This window comes from Hemitrygon akajei, chromosome 2, assembly GCF_048418815.1.
Source record: "Hemitrygon akajei chromosome 2, sHemAka1.3, whole genome shotgun sequence".
Taxonomy (NCBI): Eukaryota; Metazoa; Chordata; class Chondrichthyes; order Myliobatiformes; family Dasyatidae; genus Hemitrygon; species Hemitrygon akajei.
In genome coordinates this window covers 29391236-29405840 of record NC_133125.1, presented here as the reverse complement: position 1 = coordinate 29405840, position 14605 = coordinate 29391236, and the positions used below count along the sequence as shown (strand labels likewise).

General features: G+C 41.0%; 1 protein-coding gene across 9 annotated transcripts in view; it reads right to left on the bottom strand.

Moving 5' to 3' along the window:
- Positions 1 to 14605, bottom strand: part of LOC140740230 (zinc finger protein 474-like) — a 57843-nt gene that overhangs the window by 26020 nt on the left and 17218 nt on the right. For 4 of the 9 annotated variants that reach the window (XM_073069339.1, XM_073069321.1, XM_073069356.1 and 1 more), the window contains exons 2-3: positions 11697 to 11794; positions 7222 to 7552 (exon numbers count right to left, since the gene is read on the bottom strand). The gene's annotated coding sequence lies outside the window, so the exon portion shown is untranslated. Of the gene's footprint in view, positions 1 to 5594; positions 5639 to 7221; positions 7553 to 11696; positions 11795 to 14605 lie in introns of all 9 variants that reach the window. The other 5 variants (XM_073069382.1, XM_073069374.1, XM_073069388.1 and 2 more) reach the window with 4 other exon arrangements.

Below are 14605 nucleotides of genomic sequence, written 5' to 3'. Positions count from 1 at the left end.
CAGCAAGAAGCTCAATCAAGTTAGTAAAACACAACTTACTTACCCTGCACAATCACAAATAAGAGAATATCTGCAGATGCTGGAAATCCAAATAACACACACAAAATGCTGGGAAAACTCAGCAGGCCAGGCCACATCTATGGAAAAGAGTACAGTTGACATTTCGGGCCAAGAGCACCAGCATTTTGCATGTGTTGCCCCGCACATAGTTCCCCAAATGCTCATAAATCCTATCCCTAAAAATTCTCTACAGTAACTTCCCTACCATTGACGTGAGACTCATTGGTCTATAGTTCCCAGGATTATCCCTGGTTCCCTTTTTGAATAATGGAACAGCTTTAGCTGTTTGCCATTCCTCAGGGATCTCACCTGTGGCTAGAGAAGACACAAAGATATTAATCATGCAATCTTATCCTTTGCCTCATTAAATAAACTGGGGAATATCTCACCAGACCACCATAATGATCTTTAAAAACCCCAACACCACCACTCCTTTTCCTTGAATTGCCCTGTCATATTAATAACCTTGGCATTGATCTCCCTATCCTCCAGATCCTTCTCCTCGGTAAATACTGATGTAAAGTGCTATTTAAGCACCTCACCAACATCCTCCGCATCCAAGAAAAGGTTCCCCACTTTACACTTGATTTGTCTGACTCTCTTCCTATTTATCCATAAGACCATAAGACATAGGAGCAGAATTGGGCTATTTGGCCATTGACTCTGCTCTGCCATTCAATCACGGCTAATCCTCTTTTTCCCCCTCCTCAGCTCATGGCCCGGCCTTCTCCCTGTAACCTTTGATGCTGTGTCCAATCAAGAACCTATCAAGCTCTGCCTTAAATGCCCCCAACAATCCGGCCTCCACAGATGCCTGTGGTAACAAATTCCACAAAGTCACCACTCTCAGGTTAAAGAAATTTCTCAACATCTCCGTTTTAAATGGATGCCCCTCTATGCTGACACTGTGCCGTCTTGTCCAAGACTTCCCCACCATGGGAAACATCTTTTCCACATCTACTCTTTCAACATTCGAAAGGTTTCAATGAGATTCCCTTCATCCTTCTAAATTCCAGTGAATACAGACACAGAGCTATCAAACATTCCTTGTATGATAATCTCAATTCTCTTATGATAATATGATATGATATGATATGATTATGATAATTTCAAATCTCTTACTATCTTTCCTTTCGGTTAGTTCTGACGAAGGGTCTCGGCCCGAAACGTCGACAGCGCTTCTCCCTATAGATGCTGCCTGGCCTGCTGTGTTCTACCAGCATTTTGTGTGTGTTGTCATATGATAATCCTTTCATTTCCGGAATAAACCTTGTGAAATTCCTCTGAACACTCTCCAATGTCAACACATCTTTTCTTAGATGAGGAGCTCAAAACTGTTCACAATACTCAAGGTGAGGCCACTAGAAATGAATGCTAACGTTGCATTTGCCTTCCTCACCACCAATTCTCTCTGCAAGTTAACCTTTAGGGTGTTCTGCACAAGGACTCCTAATTCTCTTTGCATCTCAGATTTTTGGATTTTCTCCCTATTTAGAAAATAGTCTGCATATTTATTTCTTCTACCAAAGTGCGTGGCAATGCATTTTCCAACATTGTATTTCTTTTGCCACTTTCTTGCCCATTCTCCTAATCTGTCTAACTTCTTCTACAGCCTTCCTGTTTCCTCTATGTGAGCTGCCCCTCCTCCACATTTTGTACTGTCTGCAGACTTGGCAACAAAGCCATCTATTCCATTATCTAAATAATTTATATACAGCATAAAAAGCAATCCCAACTCCAACCCCTGTGGAACACCACTAGTCACTGACAGCCAACCAGAAAAGGATCCTTTTATTCCCACTCACTGCCTCCTACTAATCAGCCAATGTTAGTAACCATGTCAGTAACTTTCCTGTAATACCATGGGCTCTTAACTTGGTAAGCAGCCTCATGTGTGGCACCTTGTCAAAGGCCTTCTGAAAATCCAAATATACAACATCCACTGCATCCCGTTTATCTATCCTACTTGCAATCTCCTCAAAGAATTCCATCAGGTTTATCAGGCAAAATTTTCCTTTAAGGAAATCATGCTGACTTTCTCCTATCTTGTCCTGTGTCACCAAGTACTCCATAACCTCATCTTTAACAATTGACTCCAACATTTTCCAAACCACTGAGGTCAGGCTAACTGGTCTATAATTTCCTTTCTGCTGCCTTCCTCCTTTCTTAGAGTGGAATAATATTTACAATTTTCCAGTCCTCTTGCACCATGCCAGAGTCCAACGATATTTGAACCATCATAACTAATGCCTCTACAATCTCCATAGCTACCTATTTCAGAACTTTGGGGTGCAGCTCATCTGGTCCGGGTGACTTATGTACTTTTTGGTCTTTCAGCTGTTTAAGCAACTTCTCCCTTGTGATAGTAACTGCACCCATTTCTCTTCCCTTGCACCCTTCAACATCTGGCGCACTGCTAGTGTTTTCCATAGTGAAGACTGATGCAACATACTCATTTAGTTCAACTATCTCCTCATCCCCTGTTATAATTTCTCCAGCCTCATTTTCTAGTGGTCCTATATCCACTCTCATCTCTGCTTTATTCTTTTTACATACTTGGAAAAAGTTTTTACTATCCATTCTGATATCTTTTGCTAACTTGCTTTCATATTTCATCTTTTCCCTCCTAATGATTCTTTTAGTTGCTCTCTGTAGGTTTTTAAAAGCTTCCCATCCCCTATCTTACCATGAATTTTTGCTTTGTTGTATGCCTGTCTTTTGCTTTTACATTGGCTTTGACCTCCCTTGTCAGCCACGGTTGTACTATGTTGACATTTGAGTATTTCTTTGTTTTTGGAATACATCTATCCTTCACGTTCCTCATTTTTCCCAGAAACTCACACCATTTCTACTCTGCTGTCATCCCTGCCAGCATATCCTTCCAATTTACTTTGGCCAACTCCTCTCTCATACCACTGTAATTTCCTTTACTCCACTGAAATACTGCTACATCAGACTTTATTTTCTCCCTATCAAATTTCAAGTTGAACTCAATCATGTTGTGATCACTGCCTCCTAAGTATTCTTTTACCTTCGGCTTCCTAATCGCCTTTGGTTCATTACGTAAGACCCAATCCAGTATAGCTGATCCCCGAGTAGGTTCAATGACAAACTGCTCTAAAAAGCCATCCTCTTGCTCTTTATGTATGTATAAAATGTCTTGAAATTCTCTTTAATCCTACTTGCCAAGAACTTTTCATGGCTCTTCCTGATTCCTTTCTTGAGTTTTTTTTTAACTTCTTTATAATCCTCAATAGCTCTGTTTGATTCTAGCTTCCTTTTTTTCTTTTCTTCTTGTCTAAATTTATTACCTCTCTTGCCTTGCCATCTTTGTCCTTCCTTGTGACTGGAACAAACCTTTACTCTACTCTATGCAGTTGTTCTTCAAAAACTCTCTATATTTCGGATGTGGACTCCCCAAAAACAGCTGTTCCCCGTGAACTCTCCCTTGTTCCTGCCTAATGCTCTCGTAATTTGCCCCACTCCAATTTAGTACCCTCCCGAAAGGTCGACACTTATCCTTATCTTTATCTTAAAACTTGAGTTGTGGTCATCGTTCCTTAACTGCTCACTCACTGAAAGATCGGTCACCTGGCCAGGATTATTACCCAACATGAGGTTCAGTACAGCCCCTCCTCTTGTTGAACTATCTACATATTGATTTAAGAAACCCTCCCAGATGCATCTAACAAACTCTACACCAACTAAACCTCTTGCACTAAGAAGGTCCCAGTTTACATTAGGGAAGTTGAAGACCCCCATGACAACAACCCTATTGTTTTTATGCCTTTCCTTAATCTGCCTGCATATCTGTTCCTCAATGCCCTGGTGGCTATTGGGAGTGAAAACTGGGAGCATGAAGAATTGAGAGGGTGAAGGAGCCCATGGGAAGGATAGTAGCAGACCAGCAAATGTGGAAGTGGAGGGAAACAAAAAGAGATCAAGTGAGAAGGTGTAATCTGCAGCGATGTCTATTGCACATGTATAGTAAAATAAAGTCACACATGTGATGTCAATCATGAGCTGCACTCCAACTAATATCACTTTACAATAGTCACCTCATATACATGTGCGAGGTAACGATCGCAGGGATAGAATTTTATAGAAGTATGCTATCATCCTGTAAAGTAACTGTTTTAGGATCAAGCTTCATTGCAAAAATGATTTACTGTACAACAGAATTTCTTATGTATACAGTGTGAGGTTCTGGCTAATGGAATGCGGACCAGACATGAAGGGCCGAATAGCCTACTTCTGCTCCTATGTCTTGTCTTATGGTCTTAACTTCAGAAACTCCTATGTATGAAATAGGAAGTGGATAGACAGACAGTCATTCAGTTAAATTGATATTTTAAAATAATTCTAAATCCGTGGCACTTTAGTGCTAAAAATGAAAAGGAAACAATCAAAATGAGTCAGACCAATATAAATATGAGCTCTTGGCAGAAACGGCACGCAATTCACGATGATGACTTCACCTCAACTTGTGATGAAAACATTTGCAACCTAATCTCCAGGCTTGGCAAACCACCCTACAAACTTCCATGCTACTTTGAAAGACAATAGCGCCGCTCGGTGGTCAATATTGATACTGAAGTCAATGTGACTATTTTATCTGGTAAGGTCTATGTGATATTGGAATTTTTTTTCTAGAAATAGAATAGGCAAAGGGGATTTGATTGTCTTTAAAATGAAGGACTGACTAAGTCCATGTGAATATACTGTTAAAGATATATCCATTAAAGATGACCCTGATCAAGTGTAGGCTTTTTACAAAGTTGAATAGACTGATTGTAAGACATTCTTCAGCAATATGTAGCAATAATCCCTATTTTCACTTCAGAGTCCTGTAATCTTCTTATTAGGGAGCACTTTGGATTATCTCTAATGATTACATTAAAATACACAACTGTAAGTATTGCTTGCTCCATATTTTGAAAAAAGCTTATGGTTTTGCTGGAAACATCTACAAATGATTCAACTTTATCACTGGTTGGAAATTCAGTATTGTAAGCTTTCTCATTTGGATGGTAGAATATTCAATTGTACAGCAAGAGCAGACTGATGAAAGAGCCAAAACTTATGGAATATCTTTATGCGTTCGGGAATAGGAGTCCCTGAGCCAAAAGGAGCGTCAGCGACTCATGGCTGCACAGCCGATCCAAGGCTTTAAAATTAGAGACTCTGAGAGACACCCTGTGGATCCATTTTCCTCCCCCTATCAAATTGCCACACACCCAGACAGTCTGCCAGCAGAAAAACCCAGACCAATGCAAGTATGAAATAATTTAGTTAGTGAAATATGTTCTCGGAGTGTCTAGCCGATTGCAATAAATGTTACTTCCCATTGTGTTTCCTGGCTGGAGTACCAGATGATATAGGGTTTCCACCTCATATTGTACAGCAGTACTCATTATTCCAATGGGGAAAACATTAGCCTAGGCAATCCACCTAGACTTTGTACACAATATATTTGAGGACACTGGGTGAAATGCAGCATAAGGAACAAATGTAATTGGCAATGAGTAATCAACCTGGAAGTCATTTGTCAAGTTGCAGGGCAGGTTCAAATCAGGAGCTGCACAGGAAAGAAAGCATCAATTGTAAGCATTTAAAGCACAACGTGTCTGCTGTTACAGGATTACTTCACTTACGTTTGCTTCCATTTACGTTAATGGAACTACTTTTCAGAGGAGGATTACTAAGCATTTGATGTTGTAGATCAGATTTAATGGTAAAAATTATGGCAAAACTATGAAACAATGGAATACGGCCACTTTAGATTTTTGCACAACCGTAGTTTAAACTCAGACATCCCAGAGTTTTTTTTTAGTGATTTAGACACTTCTAAAATCCCGTGCGGTTTTCGGTCTTTTCCACAGCAATCAAGCAAACTGCTAATTTACCTGCCTAAGCACAAGCTGCATGGTAAAAGAGTGAAGATCTTGAGTGTTTTTTGTTGCATGGTAAAGATTTGGATATTAAAGGAATCAAGGGACTGGGATGCAGGGCAGGGATTTGGAGCTGAGGTAAAGCTGAGCCATGGTATTGAGGAATATCGAACATGTCTGAGGGGCTAGATGGCCTATCCTCTGTTCCTATTTCTTGTGTTCTCATGAAATCTAAGTGAGTTTTTTCTATGACAACTGGGGACTAAGTTACTGCTTAGCCAAAAAGCTGACTATGGAAGATTAATTTGTGTATTGTAACATCAAGTTTTCAAAATAAGAATTTCTAAATCAAAAAAATATCCTGAAATATTGCCTTTTGCTTTTTTCAGTTTTCACCCTAGTCACAGGATGAAAGGGGATAGGTGATGGGTGAGGTAAGAGGAAAAGCAACAGCCTGAGAAATTCTTCCAATAAAAGGTATTTAGTTTTCAACATTGTGTGGAAGTTCATCCACCTGACCTTCATTTTTGCATTTAAATGTGAGTGAATATTTATGTGTTGTAATTGCAGTAGATCAGATCATTTGAAAAATGAAATGGGAACACTTGTATCACAGAATCATCTGAATTTGTAACGGCTATCTTATAAACCATTTGTTATGATGAAGGGTGAAATGGCTCTCCTTCCACAATGATGCATAACTTGTTGAGTATTTCCAGCATTTTGCATTTTTATTGCCGATTTTCTGTACCTGCAGTTCTTTTGTGATTTTCAGGTGTACTCGTTCTTTACAGAGTGCTACAGCTTAGAAACAGGCCCTTCAGTCCACGCCGGCCTGATCTCCTGCCTAGTCCCATCTGCAGGCACCTGCATTGTTGTCATCCAAGCCTCTCTCATCCATCTGCCTATCCAAATTCTTTTAAATGTTACTGTAGCGGCTATTTGAACAAATGAACATTGCTGTTAGAGATCAAATATGAGGGGGAGGTGATAACCCTGTGAAACACTCTGGTTCTGTTGGCTTTGTAAGTCTCAGGAAGACAATCTCTGGCCCGCCAAACATGTGAGATTGAGATGCAAAACCCCGTTTGTGTGAACGCTGCGTGATTTGTTACGCTGTTATAAATCAGTACCATGAAATAATAGACAATGCACCATATACAAGTAAACAATTTAGCTTTATAGTTCTTAATTTGACTAAAGGGTTAGTAAAAAAAATAAAAGGGCCCATTTTAATGAACCACTCTAATATGCACAAGTTGGAGCTCACCGTTCCCCTTTGCCGATTGATGCACCATCAATAACTCTCGAAGACGTGAGTCAAGGTAGGCTTTTATTAGCTGGAAGAAAGCACCATCAGCAGCGTCAGCAGCAAGAGTCCACCACACAACATCCTGGAGACTGAGGGAGGAGCAGTGCCTCCAATCGCCTTTATACAGGGGTCTGTGGGAGGAGCCACAGGAGCAGTCAGCAGAGGGGCGTGTCCAGACAGGTATATGTAGTTCACCACACTGATTCTCCATTGAATTCTCAGGGCTTCATCGACTCCCGGCCCCACTCCAAGTCCAGTCCTTTCAGGCGTCTTCTCTCTCCATCTCCTGCTGAACAAAAGACCCAGATCACCTTGATGTCAGGAACACAGAACGAAAACACACTCCCTTCATTGGATGGCTCACATTCCAAAGCACCCATTATCACTAACCATAACCCAAACTCTGCTTCTACAGAAAGACCATTACGTTAGCAGTGAAACCTCTCCCAGGAAGTTACACCTGTATGATGTGTCTTCTATTCAAATCTAATGATGTGGTTCAAAATTGAAGAAATATATTTGATCCTTTATTAAGCAACTAGCAAAACAAACAATCTTGGTGATAAGTCTAATGAAACTAAGACTAGCGATATAACGAAATAAACAGTCTTAAATGTAGTTAGCTCTATAAGATCTTCCCTCATTCTCCTGCGTTTTACTGAATAAAGTCCTAACTTATTCATCCTTTCCTTATAAATCAGGTCCTCAAATTTTGGCATTCTTGCAGCACTGAAGTTGGCAGATGCTCAGTTTCTTTCATAATGTTTGTACTTCATCTCCTGTTTGACACTTTAGCAATATCAGGATGCAACAGTCTACTGTCTGGAAACATTTTCAAGACTATGTGATATCCTAAAACTGAGAGTGATATATTCAAAAATGCTAATGGCTAAAAGAGAGGTTAAATATTAAGTGGATTAGGTGAGAGTATAAAATTGCACAAGGATACAGATAATGTATGTGGGTGAATTTGTGAAGGATAGAGTTTATTTCACTGTAGATATGCGTGAAAAACAACTTTAGATCAAAAGGGACTGATACGGTAAAAGGATGGGGACTATTTAAGATTCTTATGCACAGCTCATTCAAATTTGGTAGTTCAAAGAAAAAATATTCAAAAATATCTAATGGATCACTCATCTTTTTAGTAAGAGGCTGAACAATAAATGGGGAGAAGTTGTGCTACAGCTACATAAACACTTGTTAGATCGCATATAGAGGTTTGGGCAAAACTCCTTTGAACAGAAAAACACAAAAATACAACTGCAGATGCTGTGGATCAAAGAATACGTACACAATGCTGGAAGAACTCAGCAGGTCAGGCAGCATCCGTGAGAAAAGAGTAGCCAACGTTTCGGGCCGAGACCCTTCATCAGGAATAGGGGGGAAGAGAGGGCCGAAGCCCAGTAATAGAGATAGGGGAGGGGGTAGGGCCTAGAAGGGCCAGGTGGAAAACCAATTAGAGGAAAGATAAAGGGGGAGGGGGAGGGGATAAGCATGAAAGAACCGTAGAGATAAAGAAGCAGAAAGTTGAAAGGGGAGAGAGGCAGAGAGGGACCTGGGATAGGAGGAGGGGGAGGGAATTACCGGAAATTGGAGAATTCAATGTTCATACCACCAGGGTGGAGGCTACCCAGATGGTAGATGAGGTGTTGCTCCTCCAACCTGAGTTTGGCCTCATCATGGCAGTAGAGGAGGCCACGTATGGACATATCTAGATGGGAATGAGAGGCAGAGTTGAAGTGGGTGGCAACCGGGAGGTCCTGTCTATTGTGACGGACGGAGCGTAGGTGCTCGACGAAACGGTCCCCCAATCTGCGTTGGGTCTCCCCGATGTAGAGGAGGCCGCACCGGATGCAATAGACAACTCCAGCAGACTCGCAGGTGAAGTGTTGCCTCACCTGGAAGGACTGTCTGGGGCCCGGAATGGTGGTAAGGGGGGAGGTGTGGGGACAGGTGTAGCATTTGCGCTTACAGGGATAAGTGCCAGGTGGGAGTTCTGTGGGGAGGGACGTGTGGGCCAGGTAGTCACGGAGGGAACGATCCCTGCAAAAAGCTGAGAGGGGTAGGGAGGGAAAGATGTGCTTGGTGGTGGGGTCCTGTTGAAGGTGGCGGAATTTGCGGAGGATAATGTGTTGGATCCGGAGGCTGGTGGGGTGGTAGGTGAGGACAAGGGGAACCCTGTCCCTGTTGTGGTGACAGGAGGATGGGTTAAGGGCTGAAGTGCGGGAAGTGGAGGAGATGCGGGTGAGGGCATCTTTGGTGACGCCAGAAGGGAAACCACGATCCTGAAAGAAAGAGGACATTTGAGAAGTCCTAGAACGGAAAGCCTCATCCTGGGAGCAGAACAGGTACTTTGAACAGGTGCTGTCTGTTGAAGGAATACAGTACAAGTTCACCAGAATGCTTATCGGGTTTCGAGAATTAGATTGTGAGGAGCGGTTCCCAGCGGGGTTCACTGACTTTTCAGTGAAATCCTGGGAATCATCATGGATAAGAAACTTGGATGGAAAGAGATGCTTAAAAGAATCAAAAAGGTGAATAGAGAGCTACACTTCCCACTGAAGGCAAAGTCGACGCCAGGGGTTTAAATTTTTTGCATCAAACCATTCAGGAGAGATGTGCAAAATTCTTCTTGATACAAAGCATGTCAAATGAACTCTTCCCACAAAAAAAAACAATTCAATGATAGCTTAATAATTTTAAATCAAAGTTTGATACATTTTGCCAGACAAGGGTACAAAAGGCTATAGATTCAAGACAGGTAATTGAAAACTAAGTTCATGATCAGGCATCTCTCATTTAAATAGCAGCATGTGACCAAAATATCTATCTCCAGTTCACAGGCACCTGTAAAATTTCATTATAGAGCTAAACTATTGTACATGCTATTTAATGTCTTTTAGAGGCATACATTTTAGATAGATAGATTGATAGATACTTTATTCATCCCCATGGGGAAATTCAACATTTTTTCCAATGTCCCATACACTTGTTGTAGCAAAACTAATTACATACAATACTTAACTCAGTAAAAATATGATATGCATCTAAATCACCCCCTCAAAAAGCATTAATAATAGCTTTTAAAAAGTTCTTAAGTAGTTTACTTAAATACATTAAATACAATCAACCCCGGCACTTTAACATATCTTACTCCTGGCGGTTGAATTGTAAAGCCTAATGGCATTGGGGAGTATTGACCTCTTCATCCTGTCTGAGGAGCATTGCATCGATAGCAACCTGTCGCTGAAACTGCTTCTCTGTCTCTGGATGGTGCTATGTAGAGGATGTTCAGGGTTTTCCATAATTGACCGTAGCCTACTCAGCGCCCTTCGCTCAGCTACCGATGTTATACTCTCCAGTACTTTGCCCACGACAGAGCCCGCCTTCCTTACCAGCTTATTAAGACGTGAGGCGTCCCTCTTCTTTATGCTGCCTCCCCAACACGCCACCACAAAGAAGAGGGCGCTCTCCACAACTGACCTATAGAACATCTTCAGCATCTCACTACAGACATTGAATATACTTTTTGCTGGAGATCTTAGATTCACCATTTCAGTTATAAAGATTGAGTATTAATACATTGTCCAGGATATTTAATTTCCTTTGGGTGGCACAATATGCTAATAGTAGTTAGCATAACATTATTACAGCCCCAGCGACACAGGTTCAATTCCGCTACCATCTGTTTGTTATCCCCACTACTATGTGGGTTTCCTCCAGGTGTTCTGGTTTTCTCCCAACAATCCATACACATATAAATTGTATGTAAATTGGTCACATGGGTGTAATTGTTCTATCACTAGCTTTAGTTTCATTAGTTTGTGTTGCTGCAAGATTGTTTGCTTTGACAGTTACTTACGAAAGGATTGAATATATTTTTTCGACTTTGAACTTTATTTTTGGATTCGAATGGAAGGCGTGTCATACAGGGTTAACCGCTCCACACCCCCTCCCCTCTAACAGTGGTATTGGTTTGTTCCAGCATGCTTTGAATTGATTGCAGGATTATTAAGTGATGTAAGTTAATTGCACCCGATGACACTCTAGGGTTTTCCTTCATTTCTCCATTGTTATTCCACATACTCTAACTAGTGCTGGAAAGGAAGCCTCTTCCGTTCATAACTTCACTGAATTTATATTTTAAAAATCTATTACGACCATCATAGCTTCTGTCCCTTAAGATTCAGATGCATAACGTGTGTGAAAAATTTAAAATTCACTTTTATTGCTGGTTATTGGCCTGAGAAGAATTGTAAAAGTATTTGAACTGGCATTTAGTGATCATCAGTAATTAGATCATCAGCAATCTAATGAATTGAATCAAGCTGAAACATTCCTGGTCTCAGGAAAGTCCTGGGCTGCTGCAGGTCTTGGATATGCTTTATAATGGATGCCAATATATGCTGATTGTGACTCTGGAGACTTACTTCACTAAATTACACTGCAGAACCCTCTTCTGTTGTCCATTTCAGCTGGATGACGTTAAAGATTGATGTTAGATGAGAATTCCCAGTCCTGTCACGTTCTATGGAGAAAGGTAAGTGTAAAATTCAAAGACGAACATGCCTTCAGGTGGCAAACACAACAGATATACAGAGGCTAAGCAGTTTTGAAATGCTAGTTATGGCAACCAAGTTGCAATCAACATCCAAAGATGCTAAATGATACCTCAACTGATGAAAGAAAAGTGCAATGTTAACCCAAACACTACTGTTCAGCAGCTCTAAGGCCACTTTGATCACTTTGCACTAAAAAAGACTTTGCTTTTTTTTTGTGCTAATTGTTTTCCTTCTTGTAAACATTTGTATAACTTATGTCTAATTTAAATATTTCTCTGGAATGTTGCTTATTTGACGTTATATGCCTGTGATGCCGCTGCAGATAGGGTTTTCATTGCACTTGTCATGCATGTACTTGTGCTTTTGACTATACACTCAACTTTAACTTTGAGTATCTCTAGTTAATCCTCCACATTTCACTCGACATTGTGAGTTTTACAATTTTTTTTTCCTGAGTGGACAAAATCTCAGAATCAGAATCAGCTTTATTATCACCGGACAACACACACAAAATGCTGGTGGAACGCAGGCCAGGTAGCATCTATAGGAAGAAGCACTGTTGACGTTTTGGGCTGAGACCCTTCGTAAGGACTAACTGAAAGAAAAGACAGTAAGAGATTTGAAAGTAGGAGGGGTAGTGTTCAGGGGTTCAATGTCCATTTAGGAATTGGATGGCAGAGGGGAAGAAGCTGTTCCTGAATCATTGGGTGTGTGCCTTCAGGCTTCTGTACCTCCTACCTGAGAAAAGGGCATGCCTGGGTGCTGGGGGTCCTTAATAATACACGCTGCCTTTCTGAGATACCGCTCCCTGAAGATGTCCTGGGTACTTTGTATGCTAGTACCCAAGATGAAGCTGACAATATTTACAATCCTCTGCAGCTTCTTTTGGTCCTATGCTGTAGCCCCTCCATAGCAGACAGTGATGCAACCTGTCAGAATACTCACCACGGTACATCTATAGAAGTTTTTGAGTGCTTTTGTTGACATACCAAATCTCTTCAAACTCCTAATGAAGTATAGTCATTGTCTTGCCTTCTTTATAGCTGGATCAATGTTGGTACCAGGTTAGGTCCTCAGAGATCTTGTCAGCCAGGAACTTGAAAATGCTCACTCTCTCCGTTTCTGATCCTTCTATGAGGATTGGTATGTGTTCCTTCATCTTACCCATCCTGAAGTCCACAATCAGCTCTTTCAACTTACTGACATTGAGTCCAAAGTTGTTGCTGCGACACCACTCCACTAGTTGGTATATCTTGCCGCTGAACACCCTCTTGTCTCCATCTGAGATTCTATCAACAATGATTGTATCATCAGCAAATTTATAGATGGTATTTGAGCTATGCCTAGCCACACAGTCATGGGTATAGGGAGAGTAGAGCCATCGCTGAGGTATGCCAGTGTTGATCATCAGTGAGGAGGAGATATTATCACCAATCTACACAGATTGTGGTCTTCCAGTTAGGAAGTCGAGGATCCAATTGCAGAGGGAGGTAAAGAGGCCCAGTTTATGTAACTTATCAATCAGGATTGTGGGAATGATGGTGTTAAATGCTGAGCTATAGTCGACGATCAGCATCCTGACATAGGAGTTCGCATTGTCCAGGTAGTCAAAGACTGTGTGAAGAGCCAGATCTAATGCCAATTATGGGCAACTAGCTTACAGGCTTTAACAATTCAAAATCCAGGGAAATAATACCCAATATTTACCACTTGACTGAGCAGAGTTTCACATCCTCAGCGCTTTAACATATTACTTCTTCCAGAAAAATATACAAATGAAATAAAAATAGACTTAAGTTTTTGATATAACATGCTAAGTTAATGTCATTTTTATCTGCATAAACACTTTTGACGGTTAACTAATATACTAGCTATTTAAATTATAGGAAAATTTCAGTAGAAATGAGATAAACTTAGAAGTGTGATGAAATAATAAAAAGTAATTGTTTTTACTCAATCTTTGTAATAAAGAGATGAATAGAGGTGAAAGTTCTTAGTAAATAAAACTTGTCTGAACTGATAAACAACAAGAATTCATTGGGAGCTTCTGATTACAAATTAATAATCTATTTAGACTGTAAGATATAGGAACGTAATTAGGCCATTTAGTCCATCATGTGTGCTCCGCTATTCCATTATTTTGAAGTACTGTATGGGAGGCTATGGGCCAGCTGGTGGTGTAGTGGCATCAGCACTGGACTTCAAGGCAGACGGTCCTGAACTTGAGTCTAGCCAGTTCCCAAGCTGGGCTACAGCAGTATCTGTGCAGAGGAAAGACCTCACCATCTACTTCTGTACCTCATGAAAATCCTATGGGCAACTACAATATCCATAGGGTCGCTATGAGTCAACAATGACTCAATTGCACTCAACAACTTGAGAGGCTATAAGAATATATTTTTTGATGCAAAATCCAGAACCAAATATGCTGGTACTCTAACACAGATGCCTTGTGCAGGAAGGCACAGAGTCGACTGTACTTCCTAAGAAGGTTGGCGTCATTCAATGTCTGTAGTGAGATGCTGAAGATGTTCTATAGGTCAGTTGTGGAGAGCGCCCTCTTCTTTGTGGTGGCATGTTGGGGAGGAAGCATTAAGAAGAGGGATGCCTCACGTCTTAATAAGCTGGTAAGGAAGGCGGGCTCTGTCGTGGGCAAAGTACTGGAGAGTTTAACATCGGTAGCTGAGCGAAGGGCGCTGAGTAGGCTACGGTCAATTATGGATAACTCTGAACATCCTCTACATAGCACCATCCAGAGACAGAGAAGCAGTTTCAGC